The sequence below is a fragment of the Macaca mulatta genome, chromosome 4 (genome assembly GCF_049350105.2).
Source record: "Macaca mulatta isolate MMU2019108-1 chromosome 4, T2T-MMU8v2.0, whole genome shotgun sequence".
Lineage (NCBI taxonomy): Eukaryota > Metazoa > Chordata > Mammalia > Primates > Cercopithecidae > Macaca > Macaca mulatta.
The window spans coordinates 77,709,160-77,714,829 of NC_133409.1; the positions used below are offsets into that span (position 1 = coordinate 77,709,160).

At 43.6% G+C, this 5,670-nt stretch overlaps 1 pseudogene; it reads right to left on the reverse strand.

Moving 5' to 3' along the window:
* LOC704614 (oligosaccharyltransferase complex subunit OSTC pseudogene) lies at positions 1–1,103 on the reverse strand (annotated as a pseudogene).
* Positions 1,104–5,670: the final 4,567 nt, after the last annotated feature.

Below are 5,670 nucleotides of genomic sequence, written 5' to 3' on the forward strand. Positions count from 1 at the left end.
AAGGCACTCTAACCCATCAGATAGCCCGGCAGTTTCATTCTCATGAATACTCTAGTCATGAAAAAACTCAATAGGACACAAATGAATCCAATGAATAGAAGAAGAAATCTACTGAGTTTTGGGATATTTGGTGCATTCGATCAGTCCAGGAATATGAAACCTAAACCTCCCATTGTAAACAGGAAGCTGGATGCAAGTCCTTGCATAATATATTGTTCATTTACTCTGTAGGCCAAGAAAGCTACTGGGCTCTGATGCCCGTGTTCATCGGTCATAGAGCCAACACTTGGAGGTTCAACAATAACATCATAAATTATTCCTCCAGTGACCAGGAAGTAAGACACCACCACTAGAGCATACACAATCATGGCCGACGCCACGTGCAGCCAGGGCGGCTTCTTCAGCTTCAGGTTGGGACATTCGAGCACTAAGAATAGGACTCGGTACAAAGTCTCCATGCTGGTGGCAGCAAGGGCGGCTGGTAGTCATTTAACTATGCTTACATTTTAGCAGAGTTCAGGCCCCTCTCATCCTCCTAACCTGGTGGTTACTTTTACAAGGGTGGTTTAGTTTTGGGGAAGGGGCATTATCATTTAAACCATAAACTAAATGTGTTAGCTTGACCCAAACCCGGGAATGACCAAAGGCAGTTTGGAGGTTAAAGGCAAGATGGAGTTGGTTAGATCAACAGATCTCTTGCACTGTCATAATTTTCTCATTGTTTCAATCTTTTCGAAGGCGGTTTCAATTCAATTAAGATACGAAAGAAAAACTGTCCAGACATTGAATCTTGGACATACGCTCATCTTAGTGCCTTGGCATTTGCTCCTCCCCCTGTTGGGACACGCTTCCCCTGGGGTATTTAATGGCTCTCTCTCAATTCCTTCAGGGATCTGTTAAATGCGGCTTCCTCAGAAAGCCTTCCTTGCTCACCCTATTTGAAACAGTGCTCTCATCAACTCCAACCCTTTCTTCTGCTCCAACGTCTTCAAAACACTTAATTCTACCCAACGTTAGAGTACACAGCAATTTGTTCATACATTTATGGTATTTTTGCTTGTTAGAACATACACTCTATGGGCACCCACTTTACCTGGCACACTGAAGGCACTCAATAAATATTAGCTGAATGAATGAATGATTGGATGAGTGAATGAATGACCATTTGGCTTATCACATAACTCTACATGTGATTGGCTAAACAGTCTTGCTGAGGTCCAGGAAACAGAGAACTAGTAAGGAAAGAGGCTCTCCTCTCACCTGCAGGTCACGTAGGTCACCAGGCAGAGGCATAGCTGCCTCTACTGCTAGAAGGAACATCTTTTGTTTGCTAATTACATACAAGAAACTCCACTTTTGGCTGGGTGCGGTGGTTCATGCCTGTAATCCCAGCACTTTGGGAGGCCAAGGCGAGAGGATCACTTGAGCCCAGGAGTTCAAGACCATCCTGGGCAACACAGAGAGATCCCATCTCTACGAAAAATACAAAAATTAGTCAGGTTTGGTGGTGTGTGCCTATCGTCTCCACTACTTGGGAGGCTGAGGTGGGAGGATCACTTGAGCCTGGCAGGTAGAGGCTGCAGGGAGCCGAGATCACACCACCGCACTCCAGCCTGGGTGACAGAGTGAGACCCTGTCTCAAAAAAAAAAAAAGAAAAGAAAAGAAAAAGAAAAAGAAACTCTACTTTCTGTAAATCATGAATGCAGATACTTTATAATAGCTATACTTGTCAATATTTTCAAAACCTAATTGGGGCTTATGGATTAAAAAGTATATTAGCTGAAAACATTCTGACTCAACACAACAATTATACCCAGTAGCATTAGAGGAGAAGCACTTAATGATAAATTATGCTTGTGGCTAACAGAGCATTTGCACTAAATGGGTAACATTTTCATTTCCTGTTTCAGTTTCCACATCGTTTGTAGAGAGCTTTATTACATACACCCCAAACCTAAGTGAAAGGTTGAGCCCGTAAATTAGGATTCTGACTTCCCCATTTACTCCAAACTCTTCAATGGCTTATTTTCTATTTCTATAAAAGCCAGAGATCAAGAATTCACGCAAAAGTCAGGGGATTTAGGAAATATTAATTCATCTCCCTTAGGGAGCCCAGTGCCAAAAGACCAACCACAAAGTTAAAAAATAGTGATACATTGCAGGGAGGCAGTGGTGAACAGAAGACGGAGACAAGGACAAAGTGATGACAAGAAGAGAGGAACTGATTTTTTTACAGACGCTAACAACATAAGGAAACATGTTAGCTCCCTCTTTCTAAAAGGTAAAGAAGGACAACTATGAAATTAATTGTTCTGTTAGTGGACTATCAAGGCAATTAAGTCTTGTTCTATTCAGTATATTTCCTCCTCAAATCATAACACATATTGAAATGTGGAGAGTTGGAGTCACGGTGTAAGAGTCTTATATTTTCCGTGGGCTGTGTGAAGGTGATAGCATTTTGCACATTCCGCTGGTAGCACGTATCTTGCTGCCCTGTAATGTTTGTTTACATTTATATGCACCATGGTGGATTATGACCTCCTGCGGGGCTGGGCCTCTGGACTCATAATCCTCTGCACACTAGTACAACCCATTAAACATTTCGTAGATCAACTATGAAGCAGGTGCACCTTTGCCCTACGGTTCCTTAAAACTCATTCAATATTCAATTAAATCCAGAAGGTCTAGCAAATTCTTAGTACAGCAATGAAATCTGGTAGTTTGTCAAGAGTCAACTGGTGTTCAGTTGTTTAAAAAAAATAGATTAGAGTTACTCAAAAATTTTCTATGGGAGGCTGAGGAGGGAAGATTACTTGAGCCCAGGAATTCAAGGCTGCAGTGAGCTATGATCACACTACTGCACACCAGCCTAGGTGACAGAGCGAGACCCTGTCTCTTAAAAAAAAAAAAAAAAAAAAAAAAAAAAGGCTGGGCACGGTGGCTCAAGCCTGTAATCCCAGCACTTTGGGAGCCCGAGACGGGCGGATCACGAGGTCAGGAGATCAAGACCATCCTGGCTAACACGGTGAAACCCCGTCTCTACTAAAATACAAAAAAAAAATTAGCCGGTCGTGGTGGCGGGCGCCTGTAGTCCCAGCTACTCGGGAGGCTGAGCCAGGAGAATGGCGTGAACCCGGGAGGTGGAGCTTGCAGTGAGCTGAGATCTGGCCACTGCACTCCAGCCTGGGTGACAGAGCGAGGCTCCGTCTCAAAAAAAAAAAAAAAAATCTCTGAAAGTGGAATGAGAGATTTTGTAGTGAATAGAATGTTAAGTAAATATTTGAGAAATATATTGAAAGTGTGATAGGAGAAATTTAATTTTCACAGATAAAATAAGCTTCTCAATGACAAATAACTTTGCAAAAAATTTGTTGGCACAATAGCACTCAAATGTGTATCCACTTTCCTGTATTCACTAATAGTTTACTGTTTTTCTTTTCTGGTTTTGTTTTTTTGTTGTTGTTTGTTTATTTGTTTGTTTAGACAGGGTCTCCATCTGTCGCCCAGGTTGGAATGCAGCAGCACAATCTTAGCTCACTGCAGCCTCGACCTCCTGGGCTCAAATGATCCTCCCTCCTCAGCCTCCCCAGGTAGCTGGGACTGCAGGTATGCACTATCATGCCTGGCTAATTTTTTTGTATTTTTAGTAGAGACAGGGACTTACTCTACTTACTCTACTCCATGTTGCCCAAGCTGGTTTTGAACGCTCAAGTGATCCACCCACCTCAGCCTCCCAAAGTCAGAGACCACAGGCGTGAGCCACTACACCTGGCCCTGGTTTTCAAATACTTAACTGCTTCCCCAGGTGGAAATTCTAAGGATCAGTATTGACCCATTCACTCATTTACTCATCGATTCACTTAACCAGTATTTATCGAGTTCTCACCATGTGTCCAAGCACTAAGGATATTTTAGTGTATGAATACAGACATGCCATTGTGGAGCTTAGAGTTATCAAACCAATACATAAACAGTCAAAACATTTCAGCTGTGATAAGAAGATGTATTTGTTGTACATGGTGCTAGAGTTATTATAAGGGAGATTTGCTTTAAGCTGGGTCCTCAAGGGAAGCTCCCTAGAAGAAATGATGAATAAACTAAGATCTGGAGGATGGTAGATGAACCAGGGCAACAGAGGAGGGAAGAGCGATGCAGGCACAAGAGAAGCCAAAGTTTCTGGGGTGGGACGCAAAACCAGTGGGGCAGAGGCTGGAGACCGTGCCAGTGCATAGGGGTTATGGAATTTGACTTATCCTTGGAAAATGGGAAGTCACTGAAGTGCTTTAAGCCAGAGAGGACATGGGTTGAGCTGTGGTAAGATCCGATTTGCCTTCCCCAAGATGCTCTGATCCTGTGCAGAGGAAATATTAAGGGGCAATTGAATTGGATTAGGAGCTAGATGACTTGGACAGGAGACTTGAGGGAGGCCTAATGTCCCCCAATCCCACAAAGAGTGGCTCCTTCTTAGCAAAAGTCAGTGTTTTGCTGCAAAATTAAAATAATAGCTGAAAATGTATTTCCCAACTTATAGGAAGATGGAATGCCAGCCACATTGAACCCAAATGATTTTTTAAATGTAATTGTTCCTCCACAAAGCCTACAAGCTTCTCAAAGGCAGGAAACGTATGTTATTATTCATTGTGTCTTCAGGCCCAACATACCAGATAAACTGAATAAATGATTGTCAAATACATGACGAAAGCACGGTGTGTTTGTTTGCTAGGGCCACCATAACAAAGTACCACAGACCAGGTGGCTGAAACAATAGAAATGTATTTTCTCATCTTCTAGGAGGTAGAAGCCTGGGATCTGCTGGGTGCAGTGGCTCACACCTATAATCCCAGCACTTTGGGAGGCCAAGGAGGGAGAATCACTTGAGGCCAGGAGTTTGAGACCAGCCAGGAAAACATAGCTAGACTCTGTCTCTGTTTTTTTTTAAAAAGAAGATCGAGGTGTGGACGGGGCTGGTTCCTCTTGCAGTCTGAGGGAAGGATCTGTCCCAGGCCTCTCTGCCCCGTGGATGGCTGCTCTTTCATTGTCTTCTCATTCTCTCCCTCTATGTATGTTTCTGGGCCCACATTTCCCCTTTTATGACACCAGCCGTTTTGGATTAGAGCCCACTCTACTGACCTCATTTTAAGCTTGACCGCCTCTGTATAGACCCTATCCCAATCCAAATAAGGCCACATTCTGAAGTATTGGGTGTTAGGATTTCAACATAGGAATTTGAGGAGATAACATTTAGCACATAATCCATGGGGCTGTGCATTTTTTGTAGCTGGGCGGTGTTAGAAGAAGCCCTTTCAATGTGGCAGCCTGTGCTAGCAGCCAGCGGGCCCCCTCGTGGGCCAAGCTTGAGTGGAGTTGGTGGTGGGTAGGGCAGGGCGTAGAACATGCCTTTACCTGGTATCTTCAAAGCCCATCTCATTTTCTTTCTTTCCTCTTTTTTTTTTTTTTTTTTTTTTTCCAGATAGAATTTCGCTCTGTTGCCCAGGCTGGAGTGCAATGGTGCTATCTCAGCTCACTACAACCTCTGCTTCTCGGGTTCAAGCAATTCTCCCATCTCAGCCTCCCGAGTAGCTGGGATTACAGGCATGCACCACCACACCCGGCTAATTTTGTATTTTTAGTACAGACAGGGTTTCACCATGTTGGCCAGGCTGGTCTTG